The sequence below is a fragment of the Tympanuchus pallidicinctus genome, unplaced genomic scaffold, assembly GCF_026119805.1.
Source record: "Tympanuchus pallidicinctus isolate F22 unplaced genomic scaffold, pur_lepc_1.0 scaffold16, whole genome shotgun sequence".
Classification (NCBI taxonomy): Eukaryota; Metazoa; Chordata; class Aves; order Galliformes; family Phasianidae; genus Tympanuchus; species Tympanuchus pallidicinctus.
Genome location: NW_026294679.1, coordinates 32583861 through 32610819, shown reverse-complemented (window position 1 = coordinate 32610819; position 26959 = coordinate 32583861). Strand labels below are relative to the sequence as shown.

The 26959-nt window shown below is 39.9% G+C and overlaps 1 protein-coding gene and 1 long non-coding RNA gene across 3 annotated transcripts in view; one reads left to right on the top strand and one right to left on the bottom strand.

Moving 5' to 3' along the window:
• ANXA11 (annexin A11) overlaps window positions 1–26959 on the top strand; it is a 751397-nt gene that overhangs the window by 163705 nt on the left and 560733 nt on the right. The window lies entirely within an intron of this gene.
• The window catches only part of LOC128077952 (uncharacterized), a 56370-nt gene that overhangs the window by 15795 nt on the left and 13616 nt on the right, over window positions 1–26959 (bottom strand). The window contains exons 2-5 of one of the 2 annotated variants that reach the window (XR_008205227.1): window positions 18694–18761; window positions 16525–16756; window positions 16065–16228; window positions 6843–7072 (exon numbers count right to left, since the gene is read on the bottom strand). This is a non-coding gene — a long non-coding RNA (uncharacterized LOC128077952). The remainder of the gene's footprint in view (window positions 1–6842; window positions 7073–16064; window positions 16229–16524; window positions 16757–18693; window positions 18762–26959) is intronic. The other variant, XR_008205226.1, reaches the window with a different exon arrangement.

Below are 26959 nucleotides of genomic sequence, written 5' to 3'. Positions count from 1 at the left end.
CATCCCACTGCCTTTCTATCAGCAGCATGGCAGCCAATCTGTACCAACTCCTCCAGTGCCTGCCAAGCAACAGAGTCGTTCTGGTTTAACAAATATACTTTGCAACAAGACAACATCTACAGGGAACACAAAGCAGATATAACTCTAATAGACTAAAAATACAGAATCGCCACCCTGAGAATTAATACTCTAGAGGAAATAGTGCAAAAACAGCCCGCACAGGAGGTGTTTTGTCACCAACTGTGTGTTTCTTCCCCTGCCCAGAGCTCTAAGCCTTGGCCAGGCAAGCAGCCATCGACTGCAGAGCTCTAGTTTCAGTCTGCTTCATAAGCTGGAATCCAATCGTCAGTATGATTAGCTTCCTCCAGCCCTACAGACAGAGCCAAGTGAAGCTAGCTAGAATAATTCACTGAGAAGCCAAGAAAATCAAGCACATTGAGTATTTTGCCTCATCAAATCAAATCCCACTTGAAAAAATAAGTGACCGATCACTCCGGAAGAAGACTTGGTTGAGGTTCAGCACATACTGTGAGTGAAGTGACATGCTTGAGTAGAGGTTGTCTTGGCAACAGCGTCTGATTCATATTTTAAGATAAAACCACTCTCCAAAGCTAACAAAGTGGATGACACGGAAAGAAAAGAAATGTACGCATTCTTTCTCTCTTCAGAGCAGAAAGCATCGCCTTCTGTCAGTTGCTTGAATTATTGGGGGATTGCTTGAATTATTGGGGGACTGCTTGGTAAGGTTTCTTCTTTTCATCACAAAACATCCATTTTATAGCAACTATTAAGACAAAAAAAAACCAAATCTTTGGTCTAGAAAAACAAACTCCTCCAAGTTGTTCATTATGTGAAACAGCATGAAGCCTCAGTATCTAACGTACCACCTCTGTTTTTACTTATATTAACACATCAGCAATCATTACATTACCATATAGACATGTTCTCATTATCAATTTGTGCACATGCTTTGTAAAAAGTACAGACTATTAAAGATTTTTTTTTAAATGGCTTTTTGCATAGTTGGTGATTTTAAGAGCTCTAGGTGACATTTTACTTCCTCTGCAAAGAAATGCATTAGACTGATGTGCAATCATTGAAGTAGGAGATGTGTGTGATACAGGCATGCATGGCACAGAGCAAAGCAGCAACAGCAGAGCACTGCATGCTGTGTCCCTCCAGGTATGTGGGGAACTTCCAGACAGTTATTCACAGCAGCAGACACTGACTCTGGAACTTGCTTTAGAGAACCTGCCTTAACAAGGGAATGGACCAGATGGCCTCCAGAGGTTCCTTCCAACCCCTGCCATTCTGTGTTTCTGAAGCAGCGTTCTCTTAGGCCAGAAATCATAATTATTAACTGTATTTTGCAAATTGCTTTGATAGCAAAATGTACTAAAAAGAAAATGGGGCCCTTGGGAGTCTGATCTGATGGGAGGTGTCCCTGCCCACAGTGGGGACTGTAAGGGGATGGGCTTTATGGTTCAACCAAACCCATGATTCTGTGACTCCACAATTCCATATTAAATCAGTTACAGAAAATAGAAAAAACAAGTCCATGTTTTTGTCATTCCATTTCAATCTCTTTTATCAAACACTCGAGGACTACACTGGTTTTTTTGTTGTTGTTTGTTTGTTTTTTTTTGTTTGTTTGTTTTGGAACATCTAATATCCCATAGTCTGTCACATTCAGTTACAGAGGGAATTTGAACAGCTTCCAATCATTTTTTCTGAGCATGCACACTTCTGTATGACCCCAAAGACCCATTTTCGCTCTTTCTCCCAGGACTCACCATCTGCCAGCCCTGGAACACTGCTCACTGCCCATTGGGCTGCTCATCTGCCTGCACCATTGAGCCAACACCTCCCACACACCTCTGGCTTCATCAGCTAATAAATGCGAACTGATCATTACTCCTCACTAAATCATCAGCTCTCAGCTGGGACACTCCAACTTCTCCAAGCTTAGAAGCTTCTATCATTTCTGTCTCCTTGGCACTTCCCAATCCATGTAATGCTTTCTCTCTGTTCTGTACCTGTGAGTCTCCTCAACGGCCTCCTGAGGCAGCCACTATTGAAATCTGAAGACTAGTAACTAAACTGGTGGAGAAGACCGATTTAAACAGAATCAATATCTTCATCAGATCTTTCACTTAGTGAATAATATACCTTTTTTAATTTCCCTCTTAATAATCATTTTTCATGCCACTGTGGAGTTCACTGCTCTCATTCTCAGGCTCACCTGAGCGCCAATGATGTGCAGCATTCCCATCCGTTAGCCCACTTTTCAAAGCAGGCTGAGTATTAATTTCACCCTTTTGACTTCAATTTCCCTTTTATTAGTTATCTTCCTTTTTTCAGCCCTGACTTTTAGCACTATTATGCTAACACATGGCACAATCCTTCCCTCAACAATGAGATGTCTAAAACTCTTATAAAGGTAGTTTTCTCTCTTAATGGAAATGAACAGGTGGGCATGCCAGAAGGATGTGACAATTACATTTAACTGGCTGGCAATGAAAGATGATCCCAAATACTCGCTGCTAACACAGTGTAAGTTTCAGTAACAACAAGCCTGAAAAGACCCCCCCCCCCCCCCCTGCCACCCCCCCCCGCCCAAAAAAAAAAAAAAAGCCTTGTAAAAACCGAAGCCAGAGCAGAGCCAGATGCTGCAGCCCCCTCTGTGACTGTATGTACAGGCAGCATTCTGCCCCCAAGTTCACACTGCATGGCAGAAAAGCTGCCAGGTAATTGTTGCCAATAAACTGCCACACAGCTGGCTCAGAGACCCTCTGCAGAGAGCCGGATTCTGCCTTGTCTCCATTCAAACCCTCAAAGAAAGCTCAGTCTATGTTCTCTACTACTGTGTTAGATGGCTAGATTAGCAGTTGATTTACTAGATTATTTTACAAAGAAATCATCCCTGCACACATCACCCCAGCAAGAAGCAGCTCCCTCCCACCTTCCTTACTGCTTCTTTGCAGTGAACCAGAAGAGAATACAATTATATGAGAGGAAGGATCCAGGATTGAAGTTTCTTGAGCATTCAGCTAGTTAATGTTACATACATGTGTTGTGGGAGTCCAAATGATCTTCAAGGCAAGCTACAGTGCAATGGGGCTTTAGCATCTGACACTCAGAGAGGCATTAGGCATTGAGCTTCATCATTCAGTGCCTTCATAGTAGAGCTTACTAAAAATTTGAGTTTATATTCCAGTTATTTTATTTTCCAGATTTGCTGAGATAAACAGCTAATTAGGTTAGGCCTACTCTTGGGGTTTGGTACCACACTAAAACACACCTCAGTCAGACCAGGCATTGCGGAGCAACTGCAAGGTGCAGCTCCGTTTGAGGAGAAAGCCATATCAGGAAAGTACTGATATGATGAGGGTTTTGGAGTGATGTGTCCAGGTTTTGGAGCCCCCAATACAAGAAAGACAGGGAGCTGTTGGAGAGGGTCCAGAGGATGGCCACAAAGATGATAAGGGGACTGGAGCACCTCCCCTATGAAGACAGGCTGAAGGAGCTGGGCTTGTTCAGCCTGGAGAAAAGAAGACTGTGGGGTGACCTCACTGCAGCCTTTCAGTACCTAAAGGGAGCCTATAAACAGGAGGGGAATCAATTCTTTGAAAGGGTTGATAACAGCTGGATAAGATAAAATGGTTTTAAGTTGAAGGAGGGAAGATTTAGGTTGGGTGTCAGGGGGAAGTTCTTCACAGATTGAGTGGTGAGGTGCTGGAACAGCTGCCCGGAGAGACTGTGGATGCCATGTCCTTGGAGGTGTTCAAGGCCAGGTTGGATGGGGCCCTGGGCAGCCTGGTATTAAATGGGAAGATTGGTGGCCCTACATGTGGCAGAGGGGTTGGAGATTCATGATCCTTGAAGTTCCTTCCAACCCGGGCCATTCTGTGATTCTGTGAGAGTGAGATTTTCAGAAAACTTGGCTTGGCGGAGAGAATGGGCAAGAACTAAAGTGTTCTAACAAAGTACTCATAGAGAAATGTTGCTGAACTGATAGGAAAGGAAATGTTTTGCAGACTCCAAAGTGAAATACTGGAATTGTGTTTTAAAAGACCCAAGCCAAAATTCTCTCACATTTATCTGTGAAAAGTGATCATTAAGAAAAAACACTTTCCTGACAGAAGCAGTAGTCTTGCTGGGAGTTCCTCTCCCGAGAGAATTATTAAACTGAGAACTCTCAGCCACCTACAAAAAAACTTTGAAAAAACTGGTTCTTATTATTCAAGGACACACTTTACTACCATTAAAGCCTCCCAAGGTCTTCAGGGGGGAAAGAAATCCAAACATAACCTGTGTAAACTGTGTGACACTCAAGCCAGTGGATGAGGACTGATGTACTTTAATCAAAAGTACAACCTTAGTAAAGTCTAAGTTTCCTTTCTCTGCTTTTTCTGTCCTTTAAATGGAAGAAAACTGTGATTAAGACTAAACAGGTTAAGTGGAATCCATTCCTAATGCCTGCATTAGGAAGCCTACATTAATCATCAAGCTTTCTTATTGATTTTGGTAGAGGGCAACATTGTACACTTAGAAATCAACCACTAATCACACTGAACTCTCTCCTTGGCCTCTCTGATACTCTGCTCGGGTTAGATACATGGTTCAGAGGTAGCTCTCAGGTTACCTTGTCCCTCTGAACCACTTAAGTGTTGGCGTACATACCATTTACTGGAAATGGTGCAGCAGTGGTATATAATAAGAGTTAGGTCAAAGTTGGACTGTGCTTACAGCATTTAATAAAACTGCCAAGATTACTTCCTGCAGAAGTCTGAATTATGCAGAGCATAAAGCTTTCTAAGACAACACATGAAAGAAGAAATATAAACCAAACAGTACATCACCAGCTAAGATATCTGGTCAACATGTTTCCATTAGTATCTGAATGCTTTCTGCAACTGACTACCCTTTTAATTTTTTTTTTTAATGTTTATTACTTCTCTGAATTTCCATTGTTGCAGGATATGTAAGCTACACCTGAGAGAAATTTTGAGAGTAGAAATTGCCTAGGCAATGACAAATATCTGTCCCATCTGCAAATTTTAACTGTCTGTACTCAGTACACAAGCAGGCAAAAAAAAAAAACAAAACCAAAAAACAGTAAGCAAAAGTAAAGCCCTAAGTTCCATTGCTTAAGTTCCAACAACAGCAGGTTATTAAAATAAAAAGTTACTATTAGGCTAATTGAAACACTGGTCTGAGAGTCTGAGAATGAGTGGAACATCCTTCTTAAATATCACCAGCCTTGCAGTGTAAAGATAATATATTTGAAACATTATGACAAACAAATCCAAGAGATGAACTATGGTCATCAACAGCTACAAAACCTACAAAAAGATGTAAAACACTGAGCAGAGTTATTTTGCAGTGAAATGAACGAGCTATATTTTATGTATTCCAGCTTGATGATTTATTGGATACCTGTTGAGTGTAAGTACACTCTAAAGGATGTTTCTACTTAAACTCATGAAGCCAAAATGTGTGAGAATAGAAGAATCCCTCCCTGAAATTCTAGTTCATTTTTCTTTGTCCAAACATCTTTTTTTACTGCACAGATATTTCTATGCAACCTATTAAACTTCAATATATTATGAATTGCTTAGTTAAGAATTTACCACCTATACCCTATATTTCCTTACAGCACTGTAGACATTGAACACTCCTTTTCTAGTATATGTTGGTAAAGCTACTCCCAGGTATATGACAACAAGGGTTCCATTGAAATCTGAGCAAATGCAAGACAACTCAAGAGACCCATATCCCAGTTCACACAGTCTTTTGACATCTGGATCAAATCACAAGATGAACTTCCTCTCTGTCTAGAGGTATCTGTGTGCACAGGTAAGTGAGAAGGTCATTTGCACCAGGCCTTCTGCGGGGAGATGGAGAGCTTATCATCTTCTCATTGTGTCAATTTTAAAGTTCTTCAACAGATATAGTATTTATATTAATTTTCTCACGAAGTTTAAGCTTCAGATTGAGATAGTCAGTGAAAAAAAAACAAACCTCACACAACTTTGTCAAAACTAAAGTTAATGAAGTCTCTGGTAAGATAAACATCAGTACTGAGCAAACTACACAAAAAGCTTAAGTGAGAGTTCATTTGGATTTCAAAGCAAGCTTGGCAAAGGCAGTGTTTGTTCAATGACCATTCAGTTAACAAGGTCTGTTACTTGCATTCCTGGGGAAAGCATCTCTCAGCTGTACATAACCTTAGTATCTTTACCAAATTGGCCTCCCCTTCTACATGCAACCTCCACTGTGAGAGGTTGGATTGATGTGATTTCTCATTAGGGTCGCAAAAGAAGTGCCCAGATATTCAGGAATTCACACATGCAAAATGGCAGGTCTGTTATTAGAGTATTAGTGCACCAGCACAAGATAGTAAACACTAAGGCCTTAATCATCTCTCATAACTTCCACTAACTCTCCACTGAAGCTATTCCTTGCAGCATTTCATGTTTGTACTCTTCATACATAGGGAAGTTTATCCACAAAGCTTTCCTTCACAAATCAAAGTCACAACCAAAATAACCAACGAACAAAACTACACTGTACAACTCCACCAAGCAACCCTAGCAACTCCTGCTGCTGTGCTTGCTTAAGTGCTGAGCAGCTCCTCCCTCTCTGTATAAAATACAGTAGCTTTCTCTCACTTTTTCATGAGCGCTTACCAGCCGTCTCAACTGAAATAGAGTTCAACATGCAATATTCCTAAAGGTTAGAGTAGGTGTTAAAAGGCAGGAATTGATTAAACAAATAATGGAAGTGCACGGTAAAGAAACGATAAGGAAGAAAACAAATTATATATTTTTAAGACTCACCACCATTATCCTGGATTCAATCCCAGTTCCTCCATTACATCCATTGCACAGCATGCAGATTTATATGCTGATTCAGTTTATGGGAGAGCACAACCCGAAGGACATTTTCAAACAAACATAGGCATATAACCTTCAAAAGCCTTTATGTCCAACTGTGCTGCTACTGTCAGTTGTCCAGTATGCCACTGGAAAGATTGTTTACAAAGTCTTCAGAACATCCTAAATATTAACTGCAAGAGAACAAAAAGAGTTTGATTTATTAATAGAAAACAAACAAGAGAAGGAAGGCACGTGAAAACGTTTTCACAAATTCAGACCTACTTGCTAGAAAATTCTAAGACAGTAACTTTCTCAGGATTAATACTCATAACTTCTCATTCGTTCTGCTGAAGGCTTACTTGGTGTCAGTTTCCTATTCACACAGGTCACTAGCATTTCCTAGGACATACCAAATTTTGAATTTTAATCTCCTTGGTACTTCATTTGACATGCCAACTAAGAATGTGGACTAAAAATGTCTGTAATGCATCTGAAGCACTTTAAGAATGAGTTGCAACACAAGCATGAGGTCAGGAATCAGACTGCCTAGGGAACTGGAATGCTTCATCTGGCTGTGTGTTAGGAGCTGTTGGAGAAACAATCTATAATACAAACTACAGAATCACTAGAAATGCAGCAAAAAGGAACATAAGAGACAAGAACCTTGCCAACAGCTATGACCAGAAGCAAAGAAGACACAAGAAACACAATAGCCTTTGAAGAGCAATTATTTGCACAACTACCTGTTAGGTACAGAAATCTCTCACACCTGGCTTTAAGCCTCCACTTTCGAACATGAACCACAGCCTGGTCTGCTACCAAGTTGAAGAAGTCATACCTGAACTCCTGACTTAAGTAACAAGAAAGCAAGTTTGCCTTTTTTCCTCCCAGACCCCAGGGCTCCTTTGCTGTGATGCCATTCTCTCCCAGAGGATTTTCACTGTTATGATTCAAAATTCACAGTCAAATGATTCAAAGTCGTACTCTGGAGACTAAGAATAAAGTATGCAGTAGGTATATCAACAAGCATGTCTATGGGAACACCCTTTCTCCAAAGAGACCAGCACAGCAATACACAGCACAGCATTTACAATTCTTTCTTTCCTTGTCTCTGTCTCTGATTGTTTTCCTGCAAAAACCATTCTGCTTTAGTGCTCCCTCCCTCCTATGAAAACACACATGCCATCTTTTGAAGGAAAAACAAAACCTTTCTCACAAGATTTACCGAATATGTAGGTTTATTTTTTTTAAACTGCTGTTGAAAATTTTGCTAACAATCATTTATCTCTTACAACTTCCTTCACCTAAGAGTTACCATCTACCTGCAATCAAGAATTGAGTTAGGACACCTGGTTTACCTGCTTGCTACCACAGCAAAGTCTACACAAAGATAGCGAGTGAATTAATAAACTCAGCATACTAAGCAACAAAGAAGTCAACCCTCAGGCAAAAGTAATTAGTACATCATGGTTTTATTCTACTGTGATCTTTCTGTTTCTTGCTGAAGTTTCAACCTATGTAAGATGATTAGAAAATATCTGCTCAAGTTACAGGCTGCCCCTTCTAGTAATTGAAACATTTAGGGTGTATTAAAGAAAATTTATTTCCTGTCACCCAAGGAGAAGCTGTAACATCAATGGATATTGCCTTACCCATGTTTGTATGAGGAAGCGCAGCCTTTGCAATTTTCTTTTAGATTTAACTTTTACGGTTTATTTTATGAGAGGTTTCAAAAGATGCGTCTGTTAGTTGCAGAGATTTGTGTCCTATGTGCGAAAACTACGATTACATTTTCTAATTAAAAGCTTTAAGTGATGACTTGTATCCCAGTACTCTGTAGATACAAAAAGGGTCCTAGAAAACACAGCAATGTCTTACAAAGCACCAGAACTACTGCTATGGGCCGAACTTCAGCTCAAAGAGAACGTGAAATAATTGAAGTTTTAAAAAGAGTTGTGAGATTAACAACAACAACAAAGACAATCAGTCTCCTTTTTCAAACGTAAATATGCACAGGTAACATCCTACATTTTGGTTTTATTAGCTGCTATGTGGATAATGTTAACTATGAATAGCCCTCTGGTCTTTTCAATAACACTATTTGTGAGGAGCAAATGCTGTCAGATGTTCCTCCAGCTGCAGAGGAGGACTACCCTACTACCCTACTGAATCAAGGACCTAAAAAGAAACAATACCAGGACCCAGCTGGGCAATTGAGTAATCGGTCAGTACTTTGTGGCCCTACTCACAAATGTGGAGGATAAAGTACCCGCTGACATGGCTGCTGCAGGTCTTTTCAGACTGACAAGTCTTTTCTATAGGCTTTTTTTTTTTTTTTTTTTTTTTTTTTTTTTGAATTGGGGGGGAGGGACGGGAGGAAGTCACATTACTAAGCCTACCAGATACACTTCTAATTTACTGTTCACTTAGATGTTCAATTCATACTCTTGCATTGTTCTTTGACAAGTTTCTGGATTACCTTCATAGCGGTAGATAAGAGTTTCAGTATCACATCATCTCTCCTGCTAAGCCAAAAGATGGAAGAAAATGAAAACATCAGACAAGTTCTCTACAAGAAATACACTAAACCTCAAGCATTTTTTAAGTTAGAGATTAAAGCTTCTGGTGTCTTAACTAAATACCTACTCACCATTTATCCCTAGTTTAAAATACCTTGAGTTTTTCAGTTCACAGAGAAAAGCTCTGCGTGTTCTCAGTACAACTCAAAGAGCTAAATTATTCATACTAAAAAAAGAAATACGTTGAAGAAAGACTGGCCCAAAGATGATATAAAACTTCCTATACTGTTTTATATACTAAATGTGGGTTATATATTTATGAAGGCAATACAAGTGGAACATTACCCAGAGATATTATTCCCATAAAGGCTTCTCTTTTTCTTATCCCTCAGACTCTTCTCATCATTTTATGTTATGTGTGGGCAAATGCCTGGGAATACAGGCGTTTTACTAACAATCTATTGCGCCGAAATGCTATGATTCTTTCAAATGCCTTCAGCAGATCAGGCTCTGTTTTTCCTTTGTAGTATTGTCACACTGGATATACAACGAGATATTCTAACTTCATGAATTAGTCCCATTAATCTCTTGGTTTAACAGCATATTCAAACAGGTAACAATACGTGCTTGGGAAAAGTCAGTCACTTCCTTTCAAACTTATGTTAGGGCTCATTTAAATTAATATCCCCACCTCCTGATGTCTTGAGAGAACAAGCAAGTGCAAAGCCCCCTCCTGTCTTCACAATGATTGGGTCTTTTTCATATCTACTCTCATTTACTGCTTCTCCATTGCAAACCATATCAATCTTCCCATTATTTCAGAACAAAGTTTCTATGTCTCTGAACTTTCTTCTTATCCCTCCCTGGTCACTGTGCTTTCATCTGGCAGAAAACACATTAAGATGTGGAAAAGCAGATTAAATGACTTGGGAGTACATATTTTTATGTCATGGGAGAAAATGCCTGCACACCTTACGCAGGGATACATAATGTTTTCTAGTTTCTACATCAAGAAAGGGTGTATCTAGAGATAATTCAGAACAGTGTTTCCAGATAAGGCACTGCAGCCAATGCAGTAAAGGACATTTGGAAAGATGACTAATAATGCCTGAACATCAAAACTCCACAGCATCAATCTCCAGCAGTCAGCAGGGAAACTAGCTTATGGCATATATTGTTTCCACCCTAAAATTTGCCCAGCTTTTAGGTACAGAGAGTAAAAATAGTCTCCATTTACAAGAATTAGCAATCTCACTATCTTTCTGGACAAAGTGTTTGGAAGCGATACTGTGAACATCTTTGTTTGACCTTTTTTGCTTTTGCGCACATCCAGAAGTAGTTTCCTAAGGTGATGCAGAAGTGTGAAAACAGAGTTAATGACTGGCACAGATGCACTAAGCTGCAAATGCTTCAACCTGAGGAAAATGGAGAGCATTTTCATTGCTATCTTGAGGGAGGGAGCAGCAGATGCAAAATCATTAGAACCAGGGCAGTGTTTCCCAAAAGCAAAGGTAAAACAGAAATAAGTTCAAGGTCATTCAATATTGCAGCTGAAGAAAGGAAAGAAAAAATCAACGTTTTATATAATGAAGAGTTTTTGAGGACTATTCTGCCATATGACAGCTTACACCATTTGTAAGCCAGGAAGAGCCTCTTGCCTTCGAGAAAACCTCCTCCTGTTAAAACCAGGATCTGAAGTCAAGTGGCTTAAGAGCTTTCTAAAGTGCTTTAGTGAGTGCTCCTTGGGCAGACCTGTGCTTGTGGCTAAGTGCTCTACAAAGCATTTGTTACCATTGACAGGGACTGGAAATGGCATTAGGAGCAAATATAGGCCTTTAAGCATGCATATAGAAACATTGAGGCAGTACATCAAGTTGATCAAAGAACAAAAGTCAGAATGGCTCTACAGATGCATTTCTTCATGTTTCAAGATCCAAACTCAAATCAGAGAGCTGGAAGAAGGTACAGCCTTAAGTTCATACTCCGTATTTTTAGAAATCCCCTCCATCTCTGCTACCACTGAATGGAAATAGCGCATGTAAAATGCAGGCAGATATCAGACCACTTGAGACCATGGCAGGGAAAGTATTGTCATCCAAGATGGGATCTGTATCTAAAACTTAACAGCAAGGCTGAGATACAACATGCCGAAGTGTTGCTGAAAATGAGGCCTTAACCTTCCAGATCCTATCATTCCCCTTGCCAGCTGTTCTGACAACATAAACATTTTGGACAATGGAATTGTTAATGATACTTCACATTTAATTACTATTTTTCTCTGGTATCAGCTTTTCCTAATGTTAAATGTTGCAATGATTTCTTTCTCTTTGAAGAAAGCTTGTGTGAATGGTAGCTTCATTTAGACAAAATACCACTTGGAATTTGTATGAAGATTAGAAGATAAATATTAATAAGATTAGTCTGCATGGGGAAATTAAAAGGACCTAAGAATAACATTGCTCTGTATAATTTAACATACACATCTACTACCCTATTAAGTGAATCTGAATATGCCTAATTCACAAAACTGGAGAAAGCAAAATAATTGAACTGATCAATAAATGATGCAGGGCAAAATCATCTGTTCCTGTTTAGTTATTGTGCTGTACTCAAGCCTGACATCTCCAGTATCTAAGCACACAGCTTCTCGTTCTTCTGCTACAAGTATTTCACTCATGTTAAATTGAGATGAACATAACGTACCAAGATAAGTAAACTATAAAATGGGCCAGTCTGAAAAACAGCTAGATATAACAGCATCATTTCATTCATTTCATTGGAGTAAGTCACAGGACGTTTTACATTGCTCAAGATGTTAGAGAAGGGTTAGGAATGACTCCTGAGCTGTCATTACTGAACAGATCACTGGCATCTCCTGAATCACACAAGGCTGTGCCTTCACTGATAAAATCCAGACTACCAGTAAATGCACAGCCAGCTATCCCTAGAAAAAAATTAAAATAGGAATGTCTTAAGCAAGGGGGAGGTTTGCTTTTCTCTTTTTCTTTTTCTGAGGTCTTAGTTGTTCCAGGCAACAATTAAAGTGTGCAGGCTACAGCAGCAAGGAAAATGAGAATTCCCCTTTATTATGAAGAACTTAATTTCCTGAGCTTGGTTTGAATTTTATTTAATTTACTGAGTTACGCAAGTCACGTCATACTCTTCACTACAGGCTTTTTTTTTTTAAAAAAAAAAAAAAAAAAGTTTCCCTTCTACAGAATTTATTTCCTGCATGAAGGCAAATTAAAATGCAAACCCTGAGGGAAGGAAACAAAATAGGTAAGAAAAATGCTTCAGTTTCAGCTGGAAATGGAGTAACGTAGGCAATCCATTCCCCAGCTAGTCCATATGGGTGCATCTAATGAAGTCCATAGCAAGGGGAGGGTCTTTAAGAACCTAAAAGTTTACATTCACTCTTGCACATCTATGGCATTGCTTCTGATAGGGAATTCCAGTGAACAGGTCAATCCTTCAGCATGGCTACAATCTGAAGTCCTGCAGACTACACAAAAAGGCAAATATCTACCTACAGTTGTCACTGGTTTCAGCAAACACTCCTGCTCTGTATTGTAATAGCAATTGTGTACTCTGTAAACATGCTGCATGCCTTGATGTACAGCTATCTGCTCAGTAGATACATTTTTACCTCATTCTTTGATGTAATGTGTCTGGATATTGGCCTTTATATTTCTATCAGTTATATAAATTAATCAAGTATTAAAAGAGCTCTTTTTGCGTAAGGTTCAATAGCACAGTCATTTGAAAAACACAGCTGTGTGCAGACACAGGCACTTCTTTTCCCCCCCTGAAGAAGATCTTTAGCTAAGACACTGCCTACAAAAGCACAGAACAGACTCATCTTTGAGGGCTACCTACTTCAAATTACAGCGTTGTCTGCCTGTACAAAACCATCCTGCCTTGTTACATGTGTGTACTGAAGGAGGGAGATGAGGCTAGAAGGTAAACGATGTCTTGCTCTAAAGGCAGTTGTTGAAGGAAAAAAAAAACAGCAGGAAAAGATTCAGAGAGCCTTTCACAAACGAATCTTTTCACTGAGCGTTACCAAGTTTGTAGTTATACAGTGCTAAAACTGTTTGCTGCCACACAACAGAGTCAATGCTTCTGTGGTTTAAAGGAATTACTGAATCATAGAATCACAGGGGATGGAAGGGTCCTCTGGAGACTATGGAGTACAACCCCACTGCTCAAGCAGGTACCCTACAGCAGAGGATGACCAAGAAAGCACCAGGCAGGTCTTGAATATCTCATACATACTCACACACACACACAAATCTGCAAACATCTATAGTCATCTCAGAAAATAGTAAGTAGTGATGGAATGGATTAGTTGGAGCCCAGTCTTGGCTAATGACAGTGCTTTCAGAGATATAGTAATGCTGGTCACTTTTCATGCTGTGCACTCAGCAATATGCTAGAAGCATTATAGAAGAAATAACAGTGAAAAACATCCATAGCACATGAAACCAAGTAGTTCCACAGTGTACCAGTCCTCTGAGTTACATGCACTTGTCCATATTATTGCATAGTTAGCTGTATCTGCGTTTGAGTGTAGCTGTGGCACTGCAGGAAATAGCCTCATTATTTTTGCAAAATTCTGAAGCTGAATGGGAGACGAGGAAAACAAGAGCCCAGTCACATTAGTCATTACCTAACCTACAAGCAGGTAGATTATTGTAGGGTTTTTTTCCCCCCTTTCAAGGAAACTAGACAAATTCTCTCTCACATCTCAATAGCATGCCTCATAAGCCCTAACGAGATTTCAAATCAATGCATAAGAATTAAAGCTGTCTGGGATACAGTGTTTTTTCCATTTGTTTATGCATTGTACCCAGCTTAAAGAGACTTATATCTTCCCCAGCACCTTGGAATGTCACAGCAGTACAAACACAACAGAAACACTGCCATTGCATAATCATGATGCTGTTAGTGGTCAGCTGAAAACCTACTACTCCAACTGAAAGAATTCATCATTCATTAGTATTCCAACCATTGCTGGATCCAGCTAAGGTGAAAAATTCTAAGTAAAACAGATGCAAAACAACACGAAAATAGGTCCTTCAGAAACCTGCACTGTTCCCTAAACAGCCACGGTCTAAACCCAAGAGGAAACTCCAAGCCCCTTCTTGAAGGAGGAGAGTGATCTACCCATGGATTGAGCTACTGAGAGGCTGATTGCCACACTACGAATAACAATCAAACAAGAGCACAAAAAGCAAGGGGGCTGTGGTTGCTCCTGCAGTCATACCCACATAACAGGAAGAGAAGGCCTCAGTCAGTTTTTGCCCAGGGTCTGAGGAGAACTCTCTTATGCATGCTACTCAAGTAACCAAATCTGATAATCCATGCTTCTCTCTCCCTCTCCATGCTGGTAAAGTTTTACTCACTTTAAATACATTCATATAAAATGTACAGAAGCCTGGTACATAAAGCACAGTCTGCTCAGCACCTTACAACCACAACTTTGAGAATATAGTGGAGCCAAGATATAGATGAGCACTCTGTTATTATCTACATAAAAGAAAGGTTGATAAATAAAAAGGACCATCTGGCAGGGCTTAAATATGTCAGTTTTCAGTCATTCTACTTAGCTAGAGATATTTCTTTCAGATAGTGATATGGCTATCATAGTAATAAAGAGCTTGCCATTCATTATCATGTATGCTATGTGGATGAAGGCTCATCCCAACCAAAGGCAGTTGGGCTACAAAAGCTAAGAACAACTAAATAACCAAGAGAGCAGGTAAGTGACTGCTCAAAGGTATGAGCAGGGAGAAGCTGTTAGAGGGTCACTGACATGCTAGGAGACAGCGTTAGCACTCAGTGTCACCTGCCTTCTTGCCAGGAGCAGAAATAAGAAAAGCTGTTAGCAAGGTCGGTATAGTTAGCTAGAGCAGTGGGTGGTGGGAAGCAACAAGATATTGAAAAAAAAAAAAAAAAAAAAAAAAAAAAAAAAAAAAAAAAAGCAAAAAACAAAGCAGGTTTACTGCACAAGAATGATAGCTTAAATCAGGCCCTGCTAGCTGGCATTTCTGAGCAATCCCAAATCACAGACGAGCACTAGTGCAGTGGGGGGAGCAGTAGGTGAAAGAGCACCAAAAAAAAGCGTTACAAATTGAGAAACAGTGGTGTGTGCTACTATGCCCACCATTCTGCACTTGTACTGTTGCCCTACAGTATAAACCTGGCTTGCCAAGCTGACTGAAGAGTGTAGACACATGGTAAATTAACTCAGTGGCACCAGAAAGGTTTCTAGATTAGCTCAAACCAATATGATTACCCTAAGTCTGAAACAGGCTTCAGCTGCTGTGTGCCAAGTGTAATCAGAAAGGCCACCCCTGTGAGTACTTCTAGACTAACAACCAGCCTGATTAGTTTTGCTGGAGAGCTGAACTGAACAAGTTTAATGGGGATGTCTGGACACCCAACCTCATTCTGTTGCTGACAGCTAGTGCCCAGCAATACTACAAGAGAAGATATAAGGATAGGGTAGAAGATGAGCACTTTTCCAAAACATATCTTTTAGCTTATGCCTGGCTTTAAAGATCCAGACATGTCTCAGAAAATGGTGACCCAATGTCACAAGAGTCACGACCCATTTTTGAAGTCTGGGTGCCTGCTTACAGAAGGATGCCACATCTCTCACCGCTGCTTTCACTTCTTGTGCTTTCCACTCATTCCTGCTTTCACTGCTGAAGAAGCTGCTGAATAAGTTTGTTCCATTTTCAAATACAGACTGTGTCATTTCTTGAGAGTTAGTTCCTAATGGTATTTTCATTTTCATGATACATCCAGTAATAAGGCCCAGCTCTGAAATCAGAGAAATACAGAGATATCCTCTTTACTGCAGTCAGTGAAGCAATGGAAATGCACAAGTATAATCAAAATCGAGTATATTAAACATGCAGTATGAAAATAGACCTGTTAAGTATCTCCTGAACACAAGGTACCAGACAGATGACTTGCAGCATGTAAAGGAATGCTCTTGGGGGAGAAGGTGAGCTCTGCTCACAAAGAAACCAAACTGCTTCTGACAGGGTCTTGGCAATACAGGGCAAAGCATTCACATGTGACCAATAGTCACATACAGAAAGATCTGAACTCACCCAACTGATGAAAGGGCTTCTCTAGCCATGCAGCACTCCTTCTCAGCAAGCAGCCCAGGCCCAAGAGATACCCTCCCCTCAGTGATCAGCTCTTACATGAGTCCTGGGGGACTCCAACCTGGGCCCACTCCTTCTGGGAGTGCACAGGAGCAAGCAATCTGCCTATTCTCCCTGGGCCAGCCTCTCCACCAGGTGCTCAATCACCAGTTCAAGCCATCACCTAACAGCTCCCCTATAAGGTGAAAGAGAGCATTTGCAAATCAAAACAACTCAGCAATCACCAATTGATTCCATTTCCTCATTTTTCCACCATTTATGTAAATGGTGCAGCAGCTATGAGCAACAATATATAAAATATATCTACATATTTTACAGTGCTTATGCTTTATATTTATTTATTTAGAACTCTACATAATTACTCTGTTGTTAAATTCCCTACTGCAAGGGAGGCATATCCCTAACCCATTGGAAAGCAGCATGACAGTCATTCAGAGCAAAAGCAATTCAGGAATATTACAGTGCATGGCTAGAAGCAATTCAGCCGTTTGATATTAAAAGCCATGCAGTTAGATTAATCCCTAGCCTGGAAAAATGTTCAGTGATATCAAGAGCTGAAGCTCACAGTCCCTGCCAAATCCTCATCCCTCCAACTTCAGTGACTTCTCACAGATTTCCTGCATATTTGCTCTGCCATGCAGGGATCAACAGTTAGTTTTCACATCTGATTCAGTTTATAGCTCTGGCATAACATGGTCAACAAGTTAACTGCCAGAGGCCAATACAGAAGTAGAGATCTCCTCACTTGCTTCTGTTGCTGTCAAAGAAATACAGCATGAGGATATTTCCTCCTGCAATGTTGTCAGATCGCAGGTCATCAGCAGCAGCTCCTGTAAGACAGCAGCATATGCTGGAGGCTGCATGTAGAGAAATAGCTGTAAGACAGACATAATTTCCAATCTTAACATTGGGAATAAAAGCAGCTCAGCAAAAGGGTATTGCTTGGTTTAAGTTCTCTGTGCATGTTTTTTGCTTGTTTTCACTAAATATCTCTCACAAGAAATATTTAGTCAAAGATGAGCTTACAACCAGAAATGGAAATCAGCTTTTTGTAACTAAAACCATTATTTTAATTCTCTATAATTAATCTGGTATTGAGTAGGTCCGATTTCAGCAGTGCTTTCTGATCACTGGGGACTTTCACTGGCATGTAGTACAACGGAATTCGAGATACAAATGCAGTTTGTTATAGTCAGTGCTATTTCCCCTCATTGACCTTCTACGATTGTTGTCCATCCCCTAAGGAACATCCTCCAGCTAGCATGTAACTCCATTCAGCATAAGAAGTGAGCCCTATTGATTTTTGAAGTCAAACCCACAAATACCCTATTTCTCCACAAGTCTCAGGCTCTCTCATGTAAACAGACATAGTGGAATCACCGATCGCTCACTCTCCTGCCAGATCCCATTGCCGCCTATTTCAGTCCCCACCCAAACATGTTTGCTCCCACCCACTGGATACACTGCAGCAATTAAACCCCACTAGTTTAGTTTTTGCAAACACGATGTTTGTTCACTTGTGTTGGACTGGACTCAAGCCTGGCATTTGAAGAAAAGTTGCTGTATAATGACATCCACCAACAATATAACCTCTTTTCAGAAGCAACACAGCACACAAAACTAAAACTACTTTTAGTTCTGGCCTCCATCATGCTGTTTTCCTACATATTTTCTCCTGCATTTCTTGGAGACAAGCAAGACCACTGAAAACTAAATGGGATTAGGAATCTATTTTCCTGAGTGAGGTTTTTATCTCAATGTTAGTCTAGATCGACAACTAAAAAATCTCCAGGCCCCTTGAATTAGTGATCACGTCTCCTCTGTCACTGACCTTGGGGACAATTTAGATCATTTTTGATGCAATCAATGCTTTTCATGCTGTCAAATGTAATGACAGCACAGCTACAGTGATGATACCTGCTGAAGGTTGATGCAGGATTTGATTTGCCAAGACAGACACATTGCTATCACACACCAGCCAGCAATCAGAAGAGGTAATATGAGCAAATTTCAGCAAGCTTCCCAGCAAATTTCCAGCAAATGACAGACAGAGGACAAACTCTTAGGGAAACTTTGTTCTCAGAAACAATACAACAGTCAAAGCTCTGTTACCAGCTGTGGTTGCAGACTTCAACAACAGTTCACCATCCATTCCTCAGATAGACTGAAACGGTAGAGATCTGTAACAGAAATATTAGCTGAGGCAGTACACCAATGGATCTCTGATTCAATCATCTCTCACATCCCTTGGTCTTTTGCAGAATTACCTATGGTTCATTTCTGCACATCTTACATACAGTTTTTCAAAATGAAAAAATGAAAGCTGATGTGTTCTAAGTAAAGAACATTTGAAATGCACACTTGGCTCACACTTGATGTTGACTGTCACTACAAGAAGCTTTTGCTTAAAAAGCAGCATAGTAGCATCATTGAAAGCTACTGCAAAGGTATGATCAAGGCTACAGAAAACTTCCAATGAGTAAAAAAAAAAATAAAAAATTAAACACTGACAAAATGATGATGTTGTCATTCAATTCAGACTTCACAACTTACGTAATCCTGATCACGTTCAGCCAAACAGTATGTAGAATGTCATGTGGCAACCTCTAACAGAGCACAGAATTTGTTGCCAGGATAAAGGCCAGAGAACTGTAGGATTTTATAGTCTTGCATACGAACGCATGTATGAAAGCCGGGAGTTCTGTTATACTTCTTAATTGTTACAGTACTTACAAACAATTCCACTTCCCAAATGTATTAGACAAAAATCAGCAGAGCTACCAATGCTATTGTGCACTCAAAAAAGCATTGGGTTATCAATCCATAGCATCTTGTCCAGGTAACACCGTGCCCGTGGCTATTGACATCTACAGTTGACACCAAGGAGAAAAGTTTTCCTCAAATAAATACTTGGTTAAGTGAGTATCAATACAGTAACAACTCTGTGTCTCAAGAGGGAAACCATTTTCCTGCTTCAACAATGTTCTGTGTGTATTCAAATTCCTTTACAAGCCTCTGACCTCTAATGAAGTGAAACACCCAACTCTTAACAGCATTTGAAACAGATGTAAAGGGTAACCTGCTGCAGTGTTTCAGCAAAGCAGCAGTGACTACTAATTAAGACAAACTAATCAAAATGATTCTGTTTTATTACAAGTTGTGTATTCCCATTCACAAGAATGCAGTTCCCAATGAAGTGAAATCAGAGGGCAGAAATGGAGAGAAAACACTTGAGGAAACAGAACTCAGTAAAAAACTAATGAGAGTGGACTGATGAGAGTAGATGCACACCAAACTACTACCAAAAATGTCAGAGACAAGTGAATCAGGTGGAGCCACAGAAAGAACTTGGAGCCACAGAAAGAACAACCACAGACAGCTGACACTGACATAACTACGGCAGAAAAACCAGTACAAGGTTATTTCAAGCACTGCTCTGTCAGGGGTCTACACAAGGTAGAAAATGCACATTCTCTTTCTCATTAACTTCTCCAAAATTAATAATGAAAATGAGAAAATGAAGTCCTTCCCCACTCTCAGAGGATGGTGAGGCACTGAACAGGTTGCCCAAGGAGGTTGTGGATGCTCCATCCCTGGAGGCATTCAAGGCCAGGCTGGATGTGGCTCTGGGCAGCCTGGTCTGCTGACTGGTGACCCTGCACATAGCGGGGGTAGGAACCAGATGGTCATTGTGGTTCTTTTCAGCCCAGGCCATTCTGTGATTCTATGATCTAATATTGAAAGCTAACAGACTTAATTTGTCCAAAAGCTGCCACCTAGACAGAGGTCTAAAACTCTTTGCGGAGCCCAGAAGGAAAAAGGTTGAAGTCAGTCCTTCATTAAACACGTTCCTTCAGCTTAGCACAGGTCCTCCACAGATGAAGGAAAAAGGTGCAGTACCCAATGAGCTGGGGAATGACAGAGAAAAGTTAAATGAAAGGAAAACTTAGCTTAAATTTCTGTAAAAAAAAAAAACCAGCCAACAAAACAGTGTTCCACCTTTGCTGTTTCTAGTATAGAGAAATAACAATTCCCAATTATGGCTTCTCACAACAGCTCAAGTCAAGAGCACATCCAAGACCCACCTAGAAGAAAGGTTTAAGTAAAGTATGGGAGAGTTATAACTTATTCTTCTGCCTGGGACCCCCTTTCACTTTGTTTTTCTCCTACTCTAATCTCTCAGCATGCTAGAACCAATGCAAGCATCAAACATGACTTACAGGCATGATAAAAGCACAGCTTTAGATAACACAAATACTTCGTGCAAATATGCTGCCTTTCCTGTGCCTTCATTTTGAAAAAAAAAATATTTCTGACAGCAACTGAATGAACTGACAGAACAGAGTCCTGCTCTTATACAAGACAAACACCTTCCTCATTAAACTAACTGGCACTGTGACTGGCTTACTCTGTTCTTAAAGATAATATCTATTTGCTGTATAAGCTGTTCACACACTGAAAGACCTGACAAAGTACCGTCTGTGTGCCACATCTGCCCCATAATATGCCTCAGCTCACCCTTATTACAGGCACGTCAAATAGCTCAATATAAAAAGCAAGCAACTTTCAGCCCTGGTTGAAATAATATTGCTTAATCCATACACACTCCCCTATATAATCTAGCAGAGAACAAGCAAACAAAAAATACCCATGGAATTGATTTTCTCCTGCTGTTGCTTCTGCTGTGTTATTGTCCTTTTAGCGAGTTTTGCAACACCTCTGGAGGCCTGGGCAGCATATTCCTTTTCCAGCAAGACCTATTCAGAAATCAATAGCACCTATTCAAGGGATTTATAGCCCGATTCTTGCAAAATCCTTTCAAGGTGGCTTGCATAACTGTGTAGGAAAACTGTGTGCAGCATTATATTGACAAGTGCTCTTTGGAAACTGGAAAAAAAAAACAACCCACAGCGACAGAACAGTAGTAAAAGTAGCACACAAGTGTCTATTAAACAGATGCAAGATCTTAAGATAACTTGAAGAATGACTGGGGGGCGGGGGGAACTCTTATCTCTGACTATAGTAAGAGAAGATGTCATTTACAGGCAGAATACCACTTCAAACAAGTGGGAGTGCTGAATTCTTATTAAGTTCAATGGGGCTGTAACAAAGGAAGGATGAGACAACACAGATTTCTGATCAATAGGTGTCATCAGCAACTTCTCAGCAGGAGGCAACCAGAAGTGCTGAATCTTATGATAAAACATTTAACAAGTTGCTCTGCGGAAGAACAAAACGTGGCCCAGGCACAGCAGACAGGGACAAGCCTCAGTTAGAATAAGTACTTCAGTTTAGCTCATAGGTCCCTCTACAGCACAAGGAAGTTTCTTCCTCAGTGCAGCTGTTAGTGCTCTGCCTCCCTCTGATTGCTGACAGTCCATGCAGCAGCTGCAGCTCTATGTCCTCTGTGCACTGAATGATGCTAACCCTTTAAGTGCAGCAGTTCTGCTGTTAGGTTATCCACCAACTACATCCAGGTGACGCCACAAAACAAAAGGACAGAGGTAGGTCTAACTTCCTCACCACCGTTAAGAAAAGCAATCAAGCATGATCTGGGGCACACAAATCACACGGGCAGCCAGCATGAACTATCTCAAAGGACAGTGGATGGATAGCTCTGAACAAAACTCTTCCCTTTTTCCACAAAACTTCTCCAGCCTTTTTATTCATCAGAGAGGGTACACTCTCCTTTGTCTCTTCTGCCTGTAAATGTACCTCAAGAAACCCTTCTTGTTTCTCCATACCCCTCATCAAGTTCAGTTCTATCTGTGCCTTGGCTTTTCTGACTTCACCCCTGCACATCTAGACAACACCCCTTCATTCTCTCCAGGCCAGCCATCCCTGCTTCCACTGCTTTTTGTTTTACCTTTTTTCCCCTCAGACTGGTCAGCAAGTCCTTGCTCAGCTGTACTGGTTTCCTGCCTCATCTGCCTTATGTCTTATTCTGAGGAATTACGGTATTTATAGTTTTGATTTCTGATGGTAGTCTCTTGTACCCAGTGGCAATATTTTCCAAACTGTTTAGTCCATCTAATTTGTTAAACATTACTGATAGAGATATGCATTAATTTACTTCAGATCCATCTCTGGTAATTATTTCAACACAGCCAAACTAAGTGGATTGAAAAGAAACTTCCTGCAAGATTTTCTCAAATTATAAGAAAGAAACAAAGATAACTGTAAGAGAACTTTAGCCCGAGATATTGAAATAACAAAACAGTAGTCTGCATTCAGAAATTGAAAATACGGTGATCTTTGTTCAAGTGTAATCATCAGGAGATCTCAGGTAAATGAAACTCAATATCATTTCTATTGTTTTCCAAAAGGAAATTTAATTAATATTCTTTGTTGTGTAACTAGTTTTAGTTTTATTTAACATGTTGGGACTATCTGTACATGCATTCATTCCAAAGCGCTCAAACTTGATAGTAAAAGTGGAAATAAAAAATAGACAAGCAGCTACACAATGGTACTGAATAGCTACCGCATTTTTTCATACTCATGGTACAATAACAACTAACTTTTACTGTTTGGTGTAAAGACAGCACAGGAAACAGATGTATTTCCTACCCTTCCCCTATTCCTACAATGGATAGAATCTATAGGTTTGTGATGACTGACATGACAACAAATAATACTACAAGGACAATATTAAGGAGAAAGAAGAGTGGATTGAGTTGCTGTTTGTCCCCTTGTACAGTACTGCAATATAGTATGCACTGTAATCGATGGTGTTGAAAAGCAACAAACTGTAATAGCATGTGAATAGTGCATTTGACATGGCAGGAACTCAATCATAACTAAGCTACCTGGTATGTTACTCAGTAAACAGATATATTCAAAAAGAATACACTCATTTGGTTCATTACCAAACCTGTAAGGAGTCTCAAAGAATGAAATGGGCATAAATTAAGCAAGTGTAAGATCAAGGAAATGCATTCACCTAATCAGGAAATTGAGTTGGATCTTTTCAAGCCATACATGAATAACCATTGGTTCTTCATCAATATCTTTGTTCTGTTTAGGATGCTTTTATGCAATCAAGTTCAATGTCACATGATGGAATAACCTTTAGGTTGTTGTTTGTTTTTATGTTTGCTTACGTTGGCTTACGAAAGCCAAGTAATTTTTTATGTTATGTTTGCTGCAGAACACTGAAGTTCTGCTCCCTGGAGCCAGCACTATTCTGGTTTCTAGTTAGAACTATAGAAACACAAGCACATAGACCAGCAGCCCATGAAGGACTCAGTTCTGAACATCAAGTTAATTTTCAAAGCTCAGAACAAAAGCAGAAACCTTTTTGCCAGTACCTGGTGATGTATGTTTATCTAGCCTATTCTTAACACCCCAGGAGATGGATGTATGAGAAGTGTCCCAGGCAGCCAATTCCCAGGCTTTATCAGCCTTACTGGAAAGTGCCTGGTTTCTAAATCTGCCTGACTACTCTGCACCCAACTCCTTGTGAATAACTGCTAAACACGTTCTGTCTCTACCTCACACTGCTTTTACAAACACATTTACTCAGCTTGTCTTAAAGAATGCCATGACAAACAGCATGCAAGCCTTCAGTGAAGCGCAGCTGAAGCACCCTGCATTTACCGTCTCTCTCTTTCATGAGGTCTATTAATCTGTCATAGAAGGAAATAAGAACATTAGGACAAGAATTCTTTTGACAGATCCACGCTGGCTGCTGTTGACCACTGTAGTATACTTCTCTCCACTTGATTTTTCCTCATTTTTCTAGGAGGGTGCTTACGTTCTTCGGTCTTCTCAAACTTCAGAGATTTATTTTTCCTGAGGCCTAACTTTGAGATGTGACTTTCACAGTCTCACACAAAGCAACCTGAAACCTGAAAACAGTGAGTTCCAACTCTCTGCTACTTTCATTTCCTTTTAACATTCTTGAGAGAAGAAATATGCCAGCAAGCATCATATTATCTTTTAAAAGGGTCTACTGTGCAAGCCATCTGGATTAGCATTTCAACCACATTAGGCTGCAAGACAGTACCTCTCCAACATGCCATCATCGTTCGAGGGAAAATGCATTTATTCCTTTATGTCAACATCTATCATCAACATAAGCATGCCATTAGCATCAATTATATACACAGAAATGAAGTATTTCATAGTCAGTTTTTCTGTTGTTGTTGCTATTAAAAGGCTGCTTCCTAACAAAGGGAGACAGTAGCCCTTACAGTTCTCAGAAAAGTTTTTCAAATCCCTCAAGTTTAAGTCAAAGAATGGAAAATGCTACACTTCATGTGCGGAATTAGTCACAAGGGCAGAGTGAGCAAATACCATTTCCCTATTCCCAAGCAGCCATTACTGTCTTGCTGCTGAGTCTTGCTCAGGGCAAAGCTCACAATTACCCCAAGGCTGTGTAAGAAAAGAACTAAAGGTAACACACTCTTCAGTGATCATTTTTTCTTTAAGGAAAAACAATTCAAAGGCACAAAAGTCTTTAAACACTTTTAATGCAATAACATGTCTCAAGAAAAGGGAAACGTAAACACTGACCAAAAATTACATAAGCAGAGATGAACAGCAAGCCATTTTCTGCCACAATTGCTGTCAACCAAAATAATGAGCTTTACAATTGTGTAAAGATCTTGATTAAGCCCTGGGGAACAAGGTGAAGTGTTATTGCCCAAGATTACTTGCTCTGTGCAGTTATACTAACAACAATTTAATCTATTCCTCACTAAACAGAGACAGACAATGCTGCTTTGACAGAACCAGGCATGAAACTTATTAGGGGCTTCATAAAATGCCAGTCAAAGCCAAAGAGACAACATCTGATTGACAGTCAGGAGATCCAGCTCACTACCCTGAGCTGGTTAATGACAGAACTGCATGCAGTTTAGATGGATATTTCAATAGTGAAAACAAAAAAGAAATGAAATAAATCACTAACTCAAAGTCCCCTTGTCCCCCAGAACAACACACCCTGGATAATATCATCTAGCATCAATGTCATCCACAAAGAAGGAATTTAGATATGTACTGAGGCAGCACGCCATACTCAGACCAGTATTTTAGAACACTGTGACTGCTCTATAAAATATGATAGGATTCCAGCAATGCAGCGAGTTTAAACAGAGGAGACAACTCGGAAACGCTCAAGACAGACTACTGACAAGAAGATCTGAAGAACTAATAAATGCTTAAGATGAACAAGGACACTTGAATTGTCAAAGTGTTGTACTAGTAATCAAAGAAATGATTATTACAAACATGATGCTATGCACTAACCTCCACATTAAATAGCTTTGAATTCTAAACATTAAATCACTTAAATGAAGTACAGTACTGCACTCCCCCCCCCTCCTCCCCCCAGTTAATACATCTTGCCAAAAAAATACAGGAATACTGTGGTGAAAGTGTTAGGTATTATAAGTTTTGGAAAACAGAGACTTGCCTCCATTCAACATACAACAGGATTATGATTTCATAGGGAAATATTGGTGGTAGGTGAACACTTGGACTAGATGATCTCAGTGGGGTTTTCTAACCTTGGTCAGTCTAGGATTTCTTTAAGAGTGCCAGCTAAAGTAGTAACCTGCTGATGAATCTTTTATGCTCAACATCTGTCTTATTACAAATCAAATAAACACAGCTCAGGAAATAGCATATAAACTGCAAACATGAATCAGAAGGTCTGAAATAATTATTTTCCTCTAAGAAACGTGTCGACCTCTGCCACAATCCCAACTGTCTGAGGAACTAATGTTCTTATAGGAGTGATTCTTCCCCAGCTTACCAACTAAAGTTCTTCAAGAAAAACTCTTCTTAAGAAAGCTATGGAATTCTCTAACTCGCTTTTTTCCTCCCCAAACAATGCATTTGGTTTTCAGGTCAGTACTTACTAATTCTAATCAAGTTCACATCTTTGCCACTTAAATATTATGCCTTAATAACTTCCTTGTAACTAACTTTTTGCCTATTCACATTTGCCATTCTCTTTAAAGGGGAACCAAAAAACCAAACACCCTCCTTCTGTGTTTAAATGTCTCGCTTGATCTCTGCTTATTATCTGTTCCCCCAAGCTACCTGTTCTCATGTAAATATTCCCTTTCATTTCAAGAAAGTCCAAGGGAGATAAGAAGAAACATTTAGAAAGACAGCAAAATCGATTTGATTTTTTTTCCCCTCTTAGTTTCTGTAATTGTTTTCTTATTGCCTTCTTTAGAATAAAGGGGGGGTGTGGGGTGAAAATGAATGAACTCGATTTGGTCTAAGATGGTTGCATGAAGTTCAGTAAATGAACAGTGATCTGATGGAGGGATCTGTTTTCTACATTTCTAACTATCAGTGGAAAATGAAAACCTTCTCATACACGTACCCGAACTCTGAAGGGCTCCAGCAATAAAGATAATTT